Source organism: Triticum urartu, chromosome 3A (genome assembly GCF_056163025.1).
Source record: "Triticum urartu cultivar PI428250 chromosome 3A, HENAU_Tu73, whole genome shotgun sequence".
Classification (NCBI taxonomy): domain Eukaryota; kingdom Viridiplantae; phylum Streptophyta; class Magnoliopsida; order Poales; family Poaceae; genus Triticum; species Triticum urartu.
Genome location: NC_141875.1, coordinates 300224565 through 300244370, shown reverse-complemented (window position 1 = coordinate 300244370; position 19806 = coordinate 300224565). Strand labels below are relative to the sequence as shown.

The 19806-nt window shown below is 47.0% G+C and overlaps 2 pseudogenes; one reads left to right on the top strand and one right to left on the bottom strand.

The window, feature by feature from the left end:
* Window positions 1-276: 276 nt before the first annotated feature.
* Window positions 277-918, top strand: LOC147979514 (uncharacterized; annotated as a pseudogene).
* A 2773-nt stretch (window positions 919-3691) lies between these two features.
* LOC147979513 (uncharacterized) lies at window positions 3692-19570 on the bottom strand (annotated as a pseudogene).
* Between the last annotated feature and the right edge of the window lie 236 nt (window positions 19571-19806).

Sequence of the window (19806 nt, the reverse complement as noted above, 5' to 3'; positions counted from 1 at the left end):
CATGGCCTTGGTGACCTCTACGATTTATCTATCGAGGATTGTACCTTTGGCGAGTGTGGCACAAGTCGTCCACCCTCCAGCCCTGGTGTGGCTGAAACTGTGCCCCCTACCCCTAGTGCTCTTGGTCTCCTGTCAACTTCACCTGGTAGTTCATTATTTTTATGTGTTTATTTAACTGGTCGTGTTTATGAACCATCACTATCATCAATTCTCATAACTCTTCTCTCTCTTTTTTTAGGCTGCGAACAAGAAATTCGCCACTCACAAGACCCCGAGGTGATGGTAGTATTAGGGAAAGACGCATAGATGGACTGCAGTTTCGTCAAGGAGACGTTTATGGAGGCTACATATTTCGTGGTAAAACGAGCCCTCGAAGGACTGAACGACTCTACCCTCGGTGATCCCAAGCGACGCATCATGCTTGAGAGCGTTTCTCAGACGGTGCCCACGCAAGTGCCTGAGGTAGCTAAGGTGCAGGCTATGTTGGTCGGGCTTATTGACCTTTCCAGGAAGTTGGAGGTTGGCCAGACTAAGTTCACGGAGGAATCTGAGCAAGATGAGCATGTTGTTGCTGAAGTAGGACTTAAGATTAAGTCTGGCCATGAGGTTTCCAAGGCCATAATTGAGGACTTATCTGCCGTAGAAAAGAAGTGCACTGAAATGGAGGCACGGGAAGCAGAACTGAAGGCCCAGCTTGAAGATGTTACTATTACTTTGCACAAGATTAAACTGGAAATGGGACAGTGTCGGCAAGCACATGATGCCCATCAATCTGAACAGAAGAACTTGGTGAAGACTCTACAGGATACCAATGCTGGCAAACGTACAAGGCTTGCTAAATTTGAACAAAAGACGACAGATTTAAAGACTGAAGCAAGTCAGTTGTTGAACAATTTGCAGAACTGGCGAGCTCCTTGAGAAGGCATAGACTTCATTTAGTTTTCTCTTTTTTATTTCAATTCATCATTTCCCTTTGAATCATTTTATGTTCAGTACTCAGTTTCACTTCAAATGTAGCAGTACTTTGTATATTCACGTGGGAACTTCAGATTTTATGCATGATGTGCTAGTACGACAGCTTTGACGTTGAAGCATCCTTATTTATTTACACCATCATTGTGTATGGCCTGAAGCATTATTTATTTTATTCTATTTTTTATAAATGCATGTATGTACCCTCTTTTTGTACAACGGTTTAAGCTTATGACTCTATATTTTTCTTCATGCCTTATCTCACCTTCAACCTTCCAGCACGCACCACGCCTGCCTCTTCTTTCTCTATGTGCTTTTATATGATTTATGGTGTGTAGTAGAATATTGCTACTAGAGGAGGAAGAAGACCAGAGAACTCTGCTGCAAAAATCAGTCCCACCCGGACATGGGACGAAGTATTCAATCTTGTATCTTCATAGTCCAATAGTCCGGCCAAACGATATAGTCCGGCTGTCCGAGGACCCCCTAATCCAGGACTCCCTCAGTATCCCCTGAACCAAGCTTCAATATCGATGAGTCCAGCGCGCAAATTGTCTTCGGCATTGCAAGGCGGGTTCCCCTCCAAATCCTGAGTACCTGTCGTAACGAGTAGTGTCTGGCTTCCCATGAATGTTGCACTCCTCGGCTTCTGTGCATTCTGAAAGCCGTTAGCTCTTCATCTTTTGGCGCCATTTTTATTTGATTATATCTAGAATATCCATCCATAAAAGAAAATATTTCATGGTTCACGGTAGCATCGACGAGTATTTCAGATATAGGTATAGGAAAATCATCTTTAGGGCATGCTTTATTTAAGTCCCTAAAGTCTACACACACACGGATTTGACCATTTTTCTTTTTAACTAGAACAATATTGGAAAGCCACTTAGGATATTTAACTTCCCTAATGAATCCAACAGCTATAAGTTTGCCGACCTCAGCTTCTATCTTGGGGAGTAGCTCGGGTCGAAATCTCCTTTGTGTTTGTTTTACTGGGGGAACATTGTCTTGCACGGCAAGTCGGTGCACCGCTACCTTTGGATCCAAGCCTGGCATTTCCTCATAAGTCCAAGCGAAGACATCTTTGTTTGCAGAAAGGAACTTACGATATTCCTCTTTCTTTTCTTTGGACAGACGTGCGCCAATAAAAATCAGTCGAGGATCCTCGATTGTCCCAATATTTATTTCTTCCAAGTCATCGATAGTTGGCTGATTACCATCCCCCATTTGTGGGGATGCCTCAGTTGGGTCTACAAATTCAGTCGAAGTCATGCAAACCTCATAGCCCAGCCCATGTCTTTTTTCCTTCAAAGGCTGGCCCTCGCGTAGAGCTTGAGTTGTTCTCGGGACAACGCCTTTTCAAATGGCGCTCGCTGCCTCCGGTCATCGCACAACGACGGGCCAGTGAGAGTATCATATCCCATTCTCTGCATCATATACAAAATTCGGTTATCGTACAGAGAAATAGGCAATGACTCATCATCTTTATTTTCCAAGGTGATATGAACCACATTTTTATTTTTATTTTTACACTCATGTGACTTCTCTTTATCTTGCTCAATTTTATGTTGAACCAAAGGAGGTAAGACCATAGGCATTTTGGTACCTCTTTTAACAGATGATTTATCGATGACACGGAATATTGGGTCACCCTCTTTCCTTTGGTCACTTGGTATATACTGATAAATCTTTCAGCCAGATGAGGATTCTGCAGCATTTTTCTTTACCATATTTGATTCAGGTACTACTACATGCCTTGGCTTGTGTACTTTTTCAACAGGCTCAAAGTAGAATTTGGCATCGGCGTAGAAAGATTCAGCTACGGTGAATGGTCTCTTATCTGCAAATATTCTTATTGTTTCTCCAGATTGCTCTTTGTACTTGACATACTGATGGAGTGTAGATGGCACAACCTGATTTTCATGCAACCATGGTCGGCCCAACAGTGCATTGTAAGGTGTGACTGCATCAATCACATGGAATCTCACGTATGTAGATAACGCTTCCATTTTTAGTACCAAGGAAATGGTACCCATGGCCTCTTGACCTAACTGGTTAAAGCCGTGAATGACCACATTTGACGGACTCAAATCCTTAGGGGAATATCCAATCCTTTTCAAAGTACGCAGAGGCAACAAATCTATGGCGGATCCACCATCTATCATTATGTGATCTGTTGGCAAGTCGTCAATCTCACCAAACATAAGAAGAGGTCTGTTATGCTTCTTTGCTCCTAACAACATGTCCTCATCCATGAATGTAATATTTAACACATCATTTAATTCAGCTTCAGTCTATGAGTCTTCCACTCTATAATGTTCAGGAAATGACAATGCTATAACTAGTGCCTTACGTAAATCCGAGGAAAGAGACAAAGCATCATACACAGAAAGCATAGCTGGTATTTTCTTCAAATGAGAGATTACATCATACTTGACCGACACCTTAGAAGGCGGGTCAATTGTCTCACTCTCAGTTACATCTTTATTCCTAGGCTCCTTTCTAGGTGGAGGATGTGGGTCAGCTAACTGGCGACCTGATCTAAGGTGGACCTGATCCACTTCTGGCGCATCTTCTTCGGGGAAGTGAAGAGACTCGCTATCATCCTCAAACACACCTATAGTGAGAACGTTGAATTCTTCACTAGGCGGAACCTTCATGCGCTTCGCCAGATGCTGATATTTCTTTGGTACGAAGCACAGAGAAGCGGCATCTTCCATCACTCAGGGTAGTACACGGTGTTTTGGTCGCTGTTCCCTCCAATCTTGGGGTTCTTGAGAAGTTGGTACACTTGGCCATCCATCACGGCTACAGGGAATGTGAGCCTCTCTTTTACGCTGACCCTGGGACGTGGTCCTATGACCAAGGTACAGGAGGAAGCCTAAAGAGATAATTGGGGTAAATTCATATCCTGATGTTAAAATCATATCATCATAAGTTGGCCTCATATTTGAAGATGCGCAACTCACCGAGCTATCTTGAAGAGTGGCAACATTTGCTGTAGCCATCTTCTTTCCTTTCATTAAGCTTTTGAGGAGATCCATATCAATGGTCCCCTCATCGATCATTTTCTGTATGATATTCTTCGCAACAAACCAATCTTTGAGTGTATGGCCCAAAATGCGATGGTAGTGACAAAAATTTGGGTCATTAAATTTTGAAGCTTCTTCTGGACTTTTGGGCTTGGGAAGTTCTATAAGACTCAACTCCTTTAAACCATTAAAAAGGTCATCAATTTCTTCTACAGGAAAAGAATACTCTCTGTTTTGTCGCTCGCTAAGAATTGGCCTCCTACTGACCTGTGCATCTCACTGCCCTTGATTCCCTATAGGTGCTCTTCTAGGCTGGAACTAAGGTTTTACCATCGTAGTCTCCATGGCTTGTGCAGACTTGGGTTTCATCGGCAACTTTTCACACTGACCACCTTTGTCTGTAGGCTTGTTGAACGTCGTTTTTGTTCGATGAGCGACAAGCTGCATAAAATTTTCTATATCCATGGATTTTGAAGCTAACTCTTCAAATGTGAGGGGCCTCACTCCTTGTAACTGGACAGCCACTTCCGAGCGGAGATTGTTCATGCACATGCGCACTGCTTCCGGCTCAGTGATTGGCTGTGGGCAATGAAGACTTAGGTTTCTCCATCTGTTTATGAAATCAGCCGCCCTCTCGTTGAACCCTTGTTCAGTTTGGGTCAACTCAGTTATGCCCACCGTCCTCTGTGTGCTATAAAACCTCTCGAGGAATGAGTTTTGCATTTGTTCCCACATTTTTATAGAGCTTGGAGGCAGCTTGCTGTACAAAGTGAAGGCAGGCCTAGACAATGTCTGTACAACCTGCCTAAGGAGAATGATGAGGACATGACTACCTTGGATACGACCAAAAATATTGCATACATGCATATTTGTCAGGTGATTTCTAGTGCAAACTATTCAATAATCTATTTATGTTATTCAGAACAAAAATATATCACACACTTTTGTGTTTTGTCTAATTGCAGGTGTATGGGACATTTGTACAATCCACATATGAAGATAAGGGAAAAGGAGAAGTTTAGGTTCTGTTCAAAAAGTCCTCTCATGTCACTTTTGGGTCAAGAGAAGATAGAGTCCAAGTCTCTCACGTTCTGGATTTTGATTCGGACTGCACAGACATACCTGACTCAAAACGTCAACAACTTTTTCATACGAACTCCAAATTGGGTGATTCTTTTTTGTTGGAAAGTAGATTTCGTGCTCTTTTCAACCCATTTGGAATCACCTTCAAATTCGTCCGGAGCATTGAGATATCGACGAAACAATCTGACGCTGCAGCAGAATCCGAGTCAAACAACAAGTCCAAAGGTGTTGCACCACCTCCACTTGGGCCCATGAGCCATGTACGACCTAGGGTTAGTTTTAGGCTGCCTTGGGACGTCCTTCCACCTCCTTGGCCGCCACCCCTTGCTCCTATATAAGTAGATCCATCTAGTAGCTTTTTTTAGGGATTTGTTTAGTTAAAAGTTAGCCATTGCAACTTCGTGTACTTCGTTTGTGTCCAACGACCAGACCAAGACTGCATACGGATCCCCACCATTATCAATACTTCATATATATATATATATATATATATATTCGCAATATTCAAATTGCTTTATCATATTCTTGCTCGTTCTTTGATTGCTTGCAGGAATAGACCTTCGTGGTCAGGCTGACCGTGCTTCCGGCATCGTCAGTAACCTCAGGAGATTGGTTTAGCGATTGCTAAGGCGCAATGTCGTGCACGTTTGTAGTCGGATCGTCAAAATCGTCTCCACGAAATCGATAGTTATCATCTCATTGAAAGATTGGGACACCCTCGCCTCTATCAAGTGGTATCAGTTTTCAGGTTGCTCGGTGAGAATTTCCAGTTTTTCCTAGATTAGATTTATTTTCTTACCTATTGTCCAAGAAAAAGCCACAAAAAAGTTAGAGCTATTCATCCTTTGTCCAAACTAGTCTAAGCCTTTGCAATTTTTCTTGTTATTGCTTGCATAGTTGAATTATCGGTTGCATCGTCGTGTCGAGTTGCTGGTCTTAATGTCTAGTTCGTTTAGAGTTTCGAGTTCTATTCACATTTGTCACGCCGCTGCTGCATCGTTATTGCTTTCGCTGTCCACCATCCATCCATCAATTTCCACCATGTGCTACCCACTATTTATTATCATAATCTAGTTGAGATTGTTCACCTCTTCGCTTGATCCAATCTGCATCTTATCTAATTTGTTTTGGAAAGAGGGAGAGAGAAAAAATAAATAAATAAAGTAAAAAAAAGTACGAAAAAAAGAGAAAGAAAAAGAAAAAAAGTGTGCGAAAAAAGAGAGAGAAAAAAACAAAATTCGGATCTATCTAGACTCAATCTCGTAGTTAAATTCGGATTGGAATCTGTTCGGTGCACTGTTCAGTAAAACAGGCATAACTTTCTCATACGATGTCTGTTTTGGATCCGCAAGTACTCAAATGAAAGCTAGCGACGAGGCGCATCTAAATAGTTGCAAAACCTTGTGCAATATTTGGCACCTTAAATCGGCTTCTAAATAGTTCGTTTTGCTCTCCGAAGTGCACGAACACAGCTTATTCCAGTTTTCACGTCAGTTTTTGAATTTTTTGACTCCTCATATCAACTCGGAATTGAGTGATTCCTTTTCCGTTTGAAAGATTGAGTCAATACCATATTTGAAAAAATTATCAAAAAATTGGCACAAACTTTTCCAAAGGAAAGTTGGAGACAAAGTTGTTGATATATCCTGCTTGGCTGTTATTTCACATCATTATTTTTACTGTCGTTGTGATCTTCACTTATATCTTGATCTCCAGAGCTACTTAGTATCCTTCATTGATGCTAGTTGTGCTACGCTGTGACCTCATTAGTGTTCTAGGCTCGCGTCTCTAGTCCGGTCTAGCCTAGGACCAGCACAGTACTATCGTTGAGCGTTTATTTCAACATTGCATCTCTGAATTGATTATTGCTAATCTTTTGCTACCATATATAGCCAACCCAGCTTCACATATGTCTACACCGTGTATACGTACGTTCCCCTGGCAATCGCTTTACACAATCTTCGGAGTTATTTGACACCGCTGGTTGCCTGTCACCACCTGCCGCATGGTAAGAACTTGTAAGATATTGATATTTGCTTTACTGTGAGCACTTTACAACCACATCCTAGTAGTTCATAGGAACATTATTCTCGAATTTTGTTTCTTGTTTCTACTAATCATGACAGGTTCCGGAGATAGAAGTTCTTGGACGACGGGCACATCTTCACCATCACAAGAGTTGGCACAACACACACAAGCACATGATCAGGTTATCTTTTTACCGTCATTTGAGGGTAGATTTAATCCTGCTATTTATATAGCTTGGGAGCTTGAAGTAGAACAAGTTTTTAGTCACCATGACTTTTCTGAACTTGAGCGAGTGCGAGCTGCCACTGGAGCATTTACTGGTTTTGCTTCTGTTTGGTGGAGTGTGCATTGTAAGAAAAACATTGATAACCAACCCACAACTTGGAAAGATTTGAAATATGTAATGAGACAACAATTTTTGCCTCCTTACTATCGTCGTGAATTGCTTCGCAAATTTGAACAATTTAAACAAGGCAACAACACTGTTCATGCTTACTACCAAAGAGTTCAAATCTTTTATGCATCATTGTGACATGGAAGAATCTGAGGATGATACAATGAATAGATTTTTTGGTGGTTTGAACCATGATATCCATGCAAGGTTTCAGTATATTCCTCGTTGCATTACTGGTATGTATGTTCGCGCTTGTATCTTTGAGAGACAGATACAGGAGGATGCATTGGGTGACTACAACAACTACTATTCCAGTTCATGCTCACCACCGCTGGTTGGTTCCTCCACCGTTGCACCTAATAGAGCAGCCCCACCTCGGATTGTGAGCGCGACATCATCTCAAGAGTATGGTACATTGTCAACGTCCGTACCTACATCAGCTACGTCTTTGCGACAAGGTAACAATATAGGTATTGATGATATAACTTCACATGAGAATGATGCATGCCTAGTTAACTTGAATGCATCATGTGTTGAGTTACTTGTTGCTTTGAGCACACCACTTATTTTAGAGAATCTTATTACTGTCATGAATGCGTCATGTGATCAAATAACTGAAATACCAACAATTTTGAGTGCACTCATTGAATTAACTGTTGATGCAAAAGAACCAATGTTTAATCATTTTGATATGACTCTAATCTTGATGATGATTCTATGTCCAATGACCTATTGCATATTTGCTTATTTAAGCATGTTATAGCATGTAAATTTGATGCAGGTAAGGTTTATTCACCAATGTTGGGATGGTTTAATGATGAACATTGTCAATCTTTTGAAACGAATAAGACGTTCACTTATATGTGCAAACTGAGTTGCAATATTTTCATGCCTTCTACTTCTTGTGATAATTTTTTGGCTTTAGATTTTATGAACTATGAAAGTTACTCATGTATACATGTGTCATATGTGCAAAAATCAATGGAAGTAAAAATGGATGACATATACATATACAAAATGTACACCTTGTCTCTTTTGTTAGCCACATTTCAGATTAAGCAACGTCGAGGAGGGCTTTGTTTACAAGAAGGGGAGGATGATGAGGACATGACTACCTTGGATACGACCAAAAATATTGCATACATGCATATTTGTCAGGTGATTTCTAGTGCAAACTATTCAATAATCTATTTATGTTATTCAGAACAAAAATAGTTCACACACTTTTGTGTTTTGTCTAATTGCAGGTGTATGGGACATTTGTACAATCCACATATGAAGATAAGGGAAAAGGAGAAGTTTAGGTTCTGTTCAAAAAGTCCCCTCACCTCATTTTTGGGCCAAGAGAAGATAGAGTCCAAGTCTCTCACGTTTTGGATTTTGATTCGGACTGCACAGACATACCTGACTCAAAACGTCAACAACTTTTTCATAGGGACTCCGAATTGGGTGATTCTTTTTTTGTTGGAAAGTAGATTTCGTGCTCTTTCAAACCCATTTGGAATCACCTTCAAATTCGTCCGGAGCATTGAGATATCGACGAAACAATCTGACATTGCAGCAGAATCCGAGTCAAACAACAAGTCCAAAGGTGTTGCACCACCTCCACTTGGGCCCATGAGCCATGTACGACATAGGGTTAGTTTTAGCCTGCCTTGGGACGTCCTTCCACCTCCTTGGCCGCCACCCCTTGCTCCTATATAAGTAGATCCATCTAGTAGCTTTTCCCTAGGGATTTGTTTAGTTAAAAGTTAGCCATTGCAACTTCGTGTACTTCGTTTGTGTCCAACGACCAGACCAAGACCGCTTACGGATCCCCACCATTATCAATACTTCATATATATTCGCAATATTCAAATTGCTTTATCATATTCTTGCTCGTTCTTTGATTGCTTGCAGGAATAGACCTTCGTGGTCAGGCTGACCGTGCTTCCGGCATCGTCAGTAACCTCAGGAGATTGGTTTAGCGATTGCTAAGGAGCAACGTCATGCACGTTTGTAGTCGGATCATCAAAGTCGTCTCCACCAAATCGATAGTTATCATCTCATCGAAAGATCGGGACACCCTTGCCTCTATCAGAGAAGTGCTCCGTTGTTAGCTGTATCCTGACAAGCAGCAAGGAAGTGTGATATGTGCTCATGGGGAGATCCACTTCCGTTGAACTTACTAAACTGCGGCTGCCTGTAATTTGTTGGGTAATGAGCTAGGTACACATCAGGTGGGTACAGCTTAACATACCCTGGCCGCATCGAGTACTGAGTTTGCATTAATTGCGACTTTACCCCTTCAGCGATCATTCTTTGGATCGCCTCAAGGTTAAGCCCTGCTCCTCCATGTTGGCTGCTAGCACTTGCGCCACCACCCCCTTCATTTCCTTTTCTCTGGTTATTGCTCATATGAATTCGAAGGGCTGCTAGCTCGTCTTCCTTTTGCTGAAGCGCTGCCGTAAGGTTGGCTAATTGCTCCTCAACGGGACGAGTTTCATTCCCAGCTAGGACTTGTTCTGTATGCTCTGCACCATGGTGAAGTTCTATCTCATTGTCAGAAGGACAAGGATTGCTATCTGATAGGGGATTGTAAGACCCCCCATTGCTTGACCCAAGTTCTTCATGATCTGAACCCTTCTGGCTCCGTGTCGTGCGGCGAGGATCTTCTACAATAGTCTTACGTGCCTTCTTCCTCTTGAAGTGTATTGATGCTGAGGAGGTTTCTCTACTATTCTTTGTCACCCCTTTGACACCAACGCATTGTGTTGAATACTTCAAATGAGTTGCCTGAGACCTTCTTACGAGTTGGCCATGGAGCGAGAGTTCTGGTAGTCTTGTTTTCTGTACTTGTCATTTCTTTTGCCCCATTTCCTCTACTGACTTGGCTTGTTGATGGAGAATCTCTTCCTTGTATTCTGCTATGACCCGAATCGGCTCATACTGCCATCTCTCTTTGTTTCAGGGCGGCCCGCTTTTTGCGTGCATGAGCAGCCTGCTTCACATACTCTTGTCGTCGTGGATCTGCCTTCACAAATTCTTCATATTCTGACCACTTCGATAGAGTTTCTACCTGCCGCATGATGGCGCCACCAACATTATCAGCAGAGATAGAGCATCCTGGAAGTATTTCCTTCAAAGCTTGGCAAACATTCTGTGTCATGACGACATGGAAGCTAGCATGGCTCCCTCCGCGAATCCTCGCATTGATCTTCCTTTCTCTATTTCTGATGGGATATGCCACTTGCTTCCGTTGTTGGTTGGTCATGTTTGCATCAGTTGCCATTAGGAAATCAAGCCATGCACAGTGAGCCCTCTATCGTCGTCGACGACGACGTGCTGGGTCAATTGAGCCCTCAAATGATGGTCTTGGTGCTGGCACCGATGAGGACAAAGGATCTGATATTGTAGCAGTTGGATCCACATGACCAGCTTGGAAGTCATCTGAAGTGACAAACACCCCCTGCCACTGGAGCGAGCGTCTATTGCTTGGCTCACCCACTAGGCCTGGTCCAATGGGATTATAGCCCATGGTGGGGATAAATTCAGGTGCATCAACACGAAGTTGGTTTCTTGGACGAGCCGATCCTTCAAGTGAGGAAGACTCAGTGTCCTCAACCATTACACCTTTTCCTTTGTCCGCGGAGCAAGACCTTTGTGTTGCCCCTACGTTGCTTGGGATAAGCTTATGTGAGCTTTCTCCTGACCCTTCGCGTGCGGTGTCGTGGGAACGATTCCGACAGTAATAAGGTATAGGGTAACGGAGCATGATCTATCGAGATGCATATGGGTAACATGGTGGTTTTAGCGAGTTCGGGCCTCTCATAGTGGAGATAACAGCCCTACGTCTCGTGCTCCAGAGAGGCTTTGTATTATCTGTGTATGTATCCGGAGATTACAATGTGTGAGAGAAGGGAACGGATCCCATGCCTGAGCTAAGTCCTGAGACTAATGGTGAAAAGAGAGAGAGGTGGAAGGAAAAAGAGCCCCTTAGTCTAGTGGTGGGGGGGTGGCTTATATAGAGTGCGCCACCCCCTCAACCCTTATGTTACACGGTGGAGCATCAATGCCATAATGCCTTCCCACTACAAAATCGTCATGCTGACTATTGGTCTTTGCATATCCGAGTGAGTTACATGGTCGAGTGGAATGAGCTCGTCGAGTGAAGTGCCGTGCTCCGAGTGGTTGTCGCCGTCCGAGTGACTTTCAAGTTGCGGTACATCTAGACGGCGATCTGGCCCAGGGGCCCAGTACAAAGTATACGGTGTCCATGGGTAGGGCCTTTAGATCAGGCCTGTTACCCTACCCCCAATACATGTCCTCGTCATTAACCCCCGAATCGGTCGAGGTTGAGCGGGTCGAGTCGAGGTGAATTCCCAGATGAGTCAAGTGCTGCGGAGGCCCTTATGAACTCCCTCTGGTCACCCGGCGATCTTATCTCCGCATGTTGCCTTGACGGATTCCAGACTGTATGGTGTCCGAGTGAAATGAGCTCAAACGGGTCCGCGGAGGAGCGTTAAACTCACCTTATAGCAATTTTTTTGGAGTGATTTGGAGCTGGTCCTGCATTGAGTAACTAATTACTCGGAATTTCTTCACGCCTGGAACGTGTCTTTTTTTGTTGTTTGGCCGTCACTCGGGCCAGGCGGACCGTTCCGAGTGGATACCATTCCAGTGGGGGCACGCTGAGTGCACCCACTGGGTGTAGTCCCAGAGACTGCCGTCGACTGCGGGCAGTCGGCGGGAGTCTTAGAGCCTGTCTTTTTTGTTGTTGTGTTCATCACTCAAACTGGTCAGGCCGTACCGAGTGGAGATTACTCCAGTGGGGGCACGCTGAGTGCACCCGCTGGGTGTAGTCCCCGAGACCACCGTCGACTGCGGGCAGTCGGCGGGGTTCTGAGAGAACTAAAACTCTTCTTAGGTGGTATTGATCAAACTTGTTCTTCTCTAACTCGGAGGTCAAGTAATTCTGGAGCTGGTTTTGCATCGAGCAAAATGTTTCTTTCCGAGTTCTCTTCTAGTGGGGGCACGCTGAGTGCACCCGCTGGGTGTAGTCCCCGAGTCTCTGTCGGACTAGATGAGTCGGGCAGAGGGTTTAAGTCTCCCGGTAAACCTCCACGCAGTCGACACGGTAAATATCTTTTAGTCTGAATTTGAGTCAATCGGATGCATCTTCAGGTGCTTGACATGGTAAATAAGCTCAGCTTGGAGCTGAGTCAGTTGGAATGATCTTCGTGCACTCGGCATGGAATAAATTCAGCCTGGAACTCGGTCAAGCAGGTGAATCTTCGTGCTCTCGGCACGGTGAATAAATTCGGCTTTGAAACTGCCGACTGTAGAAAAAAGTTGGATACTCCAGGGAGTAATCTTTCCATTAGTACTTCTACCATTAGATTTTGCATGAAAGGGGTATTTGTAAGAGTACATTGTATCCGCAGAGGAGCTTCATTTTCACCCTTTTGCATGAAAGGGGTATTTGTCCGAGTGGACGTGCTTCCCGACTGATCGAGGTATGTTGACTGCAAGGAAAGACTTAGTGGCACTTGTATTTCTCCCGGAGGAGATAGACTAGTGGTCTGACATGGACGTGCCATGAAACCCAAGTGATGAGGCTAGTGTGTAGGCTGACTCTCCGGAGAGAGGCCACTCATTATCCCGGGGGAACACCAGCACATGCCATCTCTGAGTCCAAGTTTGTGAAACTGACGCCTTGGAACCTAGGATAGGGCCAAGTTATCCATAGAGGAGCGTTGTTTTCACCCTTTTGCAGTCTTGAAGATGACTTTAGGTAATGATTTGGGCGATCGTCCTAGTGGACAGTAGGCAGTCGACGGGAAAGTATGGTCAGAAAGATATTCCTGATGTGATCAATGGGTTGATTGAATGGGCGTAACCCCTGAGGGCGGCATGGCCAACGGCTGTGCGTAGCCCCCGAGTGATGCTCAAAAGAGGCAAGCTTGCTACAGAATGTGATATGAGGTTTGATCATATGAGTAACTTAGTCGTTCCCGTGTTGGGGGTGTAGAGGTAAAGACATGTCCAACTGATGGTGACGCGCGAGGTGGCTCAGGGGCGATGATGTGTACAACTGAGTGACAACGCGCCGGGCGGTCAAGTGGTGAAGACATGCACAACCGAGTGGCAACGCGCGGGGTGGCCGAGTGGTGAAGATGTGCACTACCAAGTGGCGACGCGCGGGGCGGCCGAGTGAGGATGGGCGAGGTGGCCGAGTGAAGGACTACGTGTCCAGCCAAGTGGTGACGCGCGGGGCGGCCGCATGACGAAGGCATGTACAACCGAGAGGCGACGCGCGGAGCGGCCAAGTGGTGAAGACGTGCACAACCGAGTGGCGATGTGTGGGACGGCCGAGTGAGGATGCACGAGGTGGCCGAGTGAAGGATTATATGTCCAGCCAACGGGTGACGCGCGGGGCGGCCGTGTGGTGAAGGCATGCACAACCGAGAGGCGACGCGCGGAGCGACCAAGCGGTGAAGACGTGCGCAACCAAGTGGCGACGTGTGGGACGGCCGAGTGAAGATGTGCGAGGTGGCCGAGTGAAGGACTACGTGTCCAGCCAAGTGGTGACGCACGGGGTGGCCGTGTGACGAAGGCATGTACAACCGAGAGGCGACGCGCGGAGCGGCCAAGTGGTGAAGACGTGCACAACCGAGTGGCGATGTGTGGGACGACCGAGTGAGGATGCACGAGGTGGCCGAGTGAAGGATTACATGTCCAGCCAACGGGTGATGCGCGGGGCGGCCGTGTGGTGAAGGCATGCACAACCGAGAGGCGACGCGCGGAGCGACCAAGCGGTGAAGACGTGCGCAACTGGGTGGCGACGTGTGGGACGGCCGAGTGAAGATACGTGAGGTGGCCGAGTGAAGGACTACGCGCCCAGCCAAGTGGATGAAATTGTCTTCGAAGGAGTTAGCCAGATGCTTTCGAAGTTAATGTAGCGACGAGGTTGATGTAGTGTGGTTGCGACGCAACAAGACCGGCGTGACAACTGAGTCTGAGTAGGAATGAAGATGGCGCGCAGAGCGTCTGGGTGATTATAAAACTTGTCAAAGTGGTGGGTCGAATGCACATGTTGAAGTGAAGGATCTAACTGGTGATGAAGCACTCGACCTCTTAGGAGAGTGTCATTCCAAATGAGTTGCAGCCCCCGAGTGTGGCGTAGCTCCCGAGCGTACTACAGGCTTCAACAACAGACATGTCGGAATACGGGAAATATAGTGTTGAATGGATAATTTGTAATTCATCGAGTCGGACTCGGGTAAGGATGAGGAGAAATTTCCGAGTGATACTCGAAAGAGGCAAACTCGCAAAAAGAGTGACGTGTGAAGTTTAATTATAAAAGGGACTTATCTGTCTCATGCCTAACGAGGTCTATATTATCGATGAAGAGGATTCCACAGAGCGGTTGGCCGGATGTGCTTGAAGCCAAAGAGCGACAAGGTCAGTGTTGTGGTGCGCTAGGACCAGTATGGTGACCGAGTCCGAGCAGCGATGAAGTTGGCGCATAGGGCCGTCGAGTGATCGTGTAACTTGTGTAAAAAATGGCACAAGTCAACAAAATAATTTCTTGAGGAAATTTGATGTGTGCTGAAATGATTTGTGTGAATAACACCCATAGACACCCGCCGGGAGTGCAAGGGGCTTGCTGGTTAACCAGCAAGAGTCTAAAAGAGCGAAGGATTCGTTCAAACTTGTCGAAACGAGAGATCCTACTAAACTCGTTGGAATAATGGCTAAAATAAAACGGAAGTGTAGTGTTTCGACTGAGTTGCGGCTCCGGAGAACCGATGCAAACTCGAAATGAAGAACGACACATGGTGTTCGTGAATGATGTGTGCGAAAAAATGGAAGTTGGACTCGGGAGTCACATAACCAGTACTAAGCAAGTATGTGAAAATAAACAGCTGAGCGTAAAGGTACACTCGGTGGCGTGGCCTCCGAGTGAACATGATGTGTGAATTACGGGATACTCGGGAAGACGGAAATAATAGAAAGTAAAATGACTTAGCTGTCTGAAGGCGCGCGAGTGGCCGAGTGGTGATGAGGCGACCAAACGAGTGGCGACGCGCGGGGCAGCCGAGTGGTGACGAGGCGATGGTGACAGTCGACCTTCGTCTCGGTGTCCTTGCGGATAGGGATGGAGCGCACATTATTCTTGTGATGCAGCTCCTTGAATTAGAGGTTTGCTCTTGTCTCAGTCGGATTTTGGCTACTTAGGCGAGTCCTTGGACTGCAGCTAAGCCTCCGAGTGGGAGGCTTGCTCTCCACTCGGTAGGATTTCAAACACTTAGGCGAGTACTGGACTGCAGCTAAGCCTCCGAGTGGGAGGTTTGCTCTCTACTCGGTACGATTTTTTTTCAAACTTAGGCGAGTACTGGACTGCAGCTAAGCCCCGAGTGGGAGGTTTGCTCTCCACTCGGTAGGATTTTTTCAAACTTAGGCGAGTACTGGACTGCAGCTAAGCCCCCGAGTGGGAGGTTTGCTCTCCACTCGGTAGGATTTTTTCAAACTTAGGCGAGTACTGGACTGCAGCTAAGCCCCCGAATGGGAGGTTTGCTTTCCACTCGGTAGGATTTTTTCAAACTTAGGCAAATACTGGACTGCAGCTAAGCCCCCGAGTGGGAGGTTTGCTCTCCACTTGGTAGGATTTTTTTCAAACTTAGGCGAGTACTGGACCGCAGCTAAGCCCCCCGAGTGGGAGGTTTGCTCTCCACTCGGTAGGATTTTTTGAATTTAGGCGAAACAGATTCGCCGCTAAGTCACCCATTGGGGGATTTTGGCGATGGCGATGCACGGGGCGGCCGAGTGGTGATGAGGTGACCAACCGATGGCGACGCGCGGGGCGGCCGAGTGGTTATAAGGTTATCAACCGATTGGCGACGCGCGGGGCGGCCGAGTGGTGATGAGGTTACCAACCGATGGCGACGCGCGCGGCGGCCGAATGGTTATGAGGTGACCAACCGATGGCGACACGCGTGGCGGCCGAGTGGTGATGAGGTTACCAACCGATGGCGACGCGCGGGGCGGCCGAATGGTTATGAGGTGACCAACCGATGGCGACGCGCGGGGCGGCCGAATGGTTATGAGGTTTGCTCTCTACTCGGTAGGATCTTTTTCAAACTTAGGCGAGTACTGGACCGCAGCTAAGCCCCCCGAGTGGGAGGTTTGCTCTCCACTCGATAGGATTTTTGAACTTAGGCGAAACAGATTCGCCGCTAAGTCACCCACTGGGGGATTTTGGCGATGGCGACGCACGGGGCGGCCGAATGGTTATGAGGTGACCAACCGATGACGACGCGCGGGGCGGTCAAATGGTTATGAGGTGACCAACCGATGGCGACGCGCGGGGCGGCCGAATGATTATGAGGTGACCAACCGATGGCGACGCGCGGGGCGGTCGAATGGTTATGAGGTGACTAACCGAGTGACGATGCACGGAGCGACCGAATGGAGTAGATGCGTCGCGCTGAGTGGCGAGGCACGCGGGGCGTCGGAGTGAAGTAGACGCGTCCCGTGGAGTGACGACGAGCGGAGCGTCCGAGTGATGTAGACGCGTTCCGCTAAGTGGCGACGCGCGGGACGTCCGAGTGATGTAAACATGTTCCGCCGAGTGGCAACGCATGGGGCGTCTGAATGACGTGTCGCATGGAGTGTTGATGCACGGGGCGTTCAAGCAATATAAACATGTCCCGTGGAGTGATGACGCGCCTTGTCCTCTGGCTTGCACTGTGGTACTGGACGAGGAATCCGTTCGAGTGAATTCGGGTTCGAGGCCGAGTGAATTTGAGTCTGTGTCTGAGTGGCTTTATACCGACTGAAAAATCCATCGGATGACCCTGCAAGTTAGTAGCAAGTACGGCCGCGAAGTTGAAGGCCGGACGGTTATACATGCATGCATGCATGAATTTACTGGTGCGGAACCGATGGATTGTTGGAAGCAATTAGATATCCTTGACGGTTAATAAGGCGATTAATAATCCCCATCAATTGGCCGGTTAATAAGGCGATTACCTTAACGAAGCGGTCAATCCTTGGCGGAATTATGAGACCGACGTTTATAGGCGTGCATTTAATGATTACCGGTGAAGCTGTGTACGTGTGGGAGATCCGGAAATGTCCTTCTGATTTCGTTTTCCCTGCATGCAGTTAATGCTTGATTAGGTGGCCCACGTTATGCAAGCACTTACCAGCCATTTATTGCCTCAATCCCGAACGGCCGTCGCTGCCGCAGCGCGCCTCCACCATCGAGACCGTCGCAGACGACTGGCACCGGAGGCAGGCAACGGCCGAGGCCGCCGCAGCGCGCCTCCACCACCGAGACCGTCGCAGACGACTGGCACCGGAGGCAGGAGCGCTGCCTGCCCGCACTGCCACCGCGGAGGTTCCCGGCGAGCAGCCGAGAACACGAGGCCGGAGTCGACGGCGAGGTGAACGGCGACGACGGAAGTGTGTGTGGCTCAGCGACTGGGTTGGAGACGATGATGACGCGGACGCCGCTAGTGGCTGCGCGCGGAGGGGCAGTCGGCGGTGCCGAGGTCGGGGACGACGACGGGGTGGATGGCGCCGGAGGTCGTCCGTGGAGGCGCAGTCAGCTGTGCTGAGGTTGGAGACGACGACGACCGCGCGCGGCTGTGACAAGGTCGAAGGTGACGACGTGGCGGATGGCGCCGGTGGTCGTCCGTGAAGGCGCAGTCGGTTTCTTGCTTTCGCGCCAATTCAAGTGATCAGCTCATGCGGATGGGAGGCCAGCCAACCTGAAGGCTGATAGTTCTCCTTGTACGTGCTTGGATGGATGTACGTTTTCCTTTTGCTTGCGATGCTGTGCTCGTTGTGCAGATGAACAGTATAGAAAATGTGTTAGAAGATGAAGATCAAACCAAATAGAGGGCACCAGCCGGAATAGATGTGCCGCTGGTGGTAGAAGAAATAACCATCTGCATCATGGCTCGATAGACGCCATGCCCCACGGTGGGCGCCAACTGTCGTGGGAACGATTCCGACAGTAATAAGGTATAGGGTAACGGAGTATGATCTATCGAGATGCATATGGGTAACACGGTGGTTTTAGCGAATTTGGGCCTCTCACAGTGGAGATAACAGCCCTACGTCTCGTGTTCCGGAGAGGCTTTGTATTATCTGAGTATGTATCCGGAGATTACAATGTGTGAGAGAAGGGAACGGATCCCATGCCTGAGCTAAGTCCTGAGACTAATGGTGAAAAGAGAGAGAGGTGGAAGAAAAAAGAGCCCCTTAGTCTAGTGGTGGGGGGTGGCTTATATAGAGTGCGCCACCCCCTCACCCCTTATGTTACACGGTGGAGTATCAATGCCATAATGCCTGCCCACTACAAAACCCTCATGCTGACTATTGGTCTTTGCATATCCGAGTGAGTTACATGGTCGAGTGGAATGAGCTCGTCGAGTGAAGTGCCGTGCTCCGAGTGGTTGTCACCGTCCGAGTGACTTTCAAGTTGCGGTACATCTAGACGGCGATCTGTCCCAGGGGCCCAGTACAAAGTATACGGTGTCCATGGGTAGGGCCTTTAGATCAGGCCTGTTACCCTACCCCCAATACATGTCCTCGTCATGCGGCCACCCTAAGTTTTGAAGGTGTAAGGGGCACTGCGACTTTGGTTGATGTAGTTGAAGCAGATTGTCTTGGCGATGCCACCTTTAGTGACCCTGTCCGTTTTGCAAGAACGGGCCACTCTTCGGGTGTCATGCGAACAACCTTTGCTAGTACCTCATGGCTCATGACCTTGGTAGGTGACATCTTTGTGAAACCATGAGGAACTGAAGTAGATGAAGAAGCTTCATGTACATGCTGATCCTTAGATGCTCTTGCAGCTGCACGCATCCTTCTCTTTGCTGACTTTGTGAGCACAGGAGTAAACCCCTCCTTCAGTGCAGAGGAGACTTCCTTTTCTTCTGGCTTAGTTGGGGATGCAGCTGTTGTTTCCAAACTCTTGCTAACTACAACCACAAGCGGACCAATTGGCACATTCAGCCAGAGATTACCAAAGCGGAGAGTGACAAAACTGTTGGACTTGTCCCTCCATATCTTTAAAATAAAGAAAACCATATATTAGTTATCTTCAATTTTTTTGTATATGCGTACATAATGTTTCATGCTTTATATACTATGGAAATTCATATATTGCAATCCTATATTGGAATTCGAAGATGAGGGGAGAAATATAGTCCCATCGGGCGTGCCATATGTCCTCTATATTTTCTTTAGGACAAAACTTGATGAGCATTTATTTGTTTCATCAATACCATTATTTTCATCGGC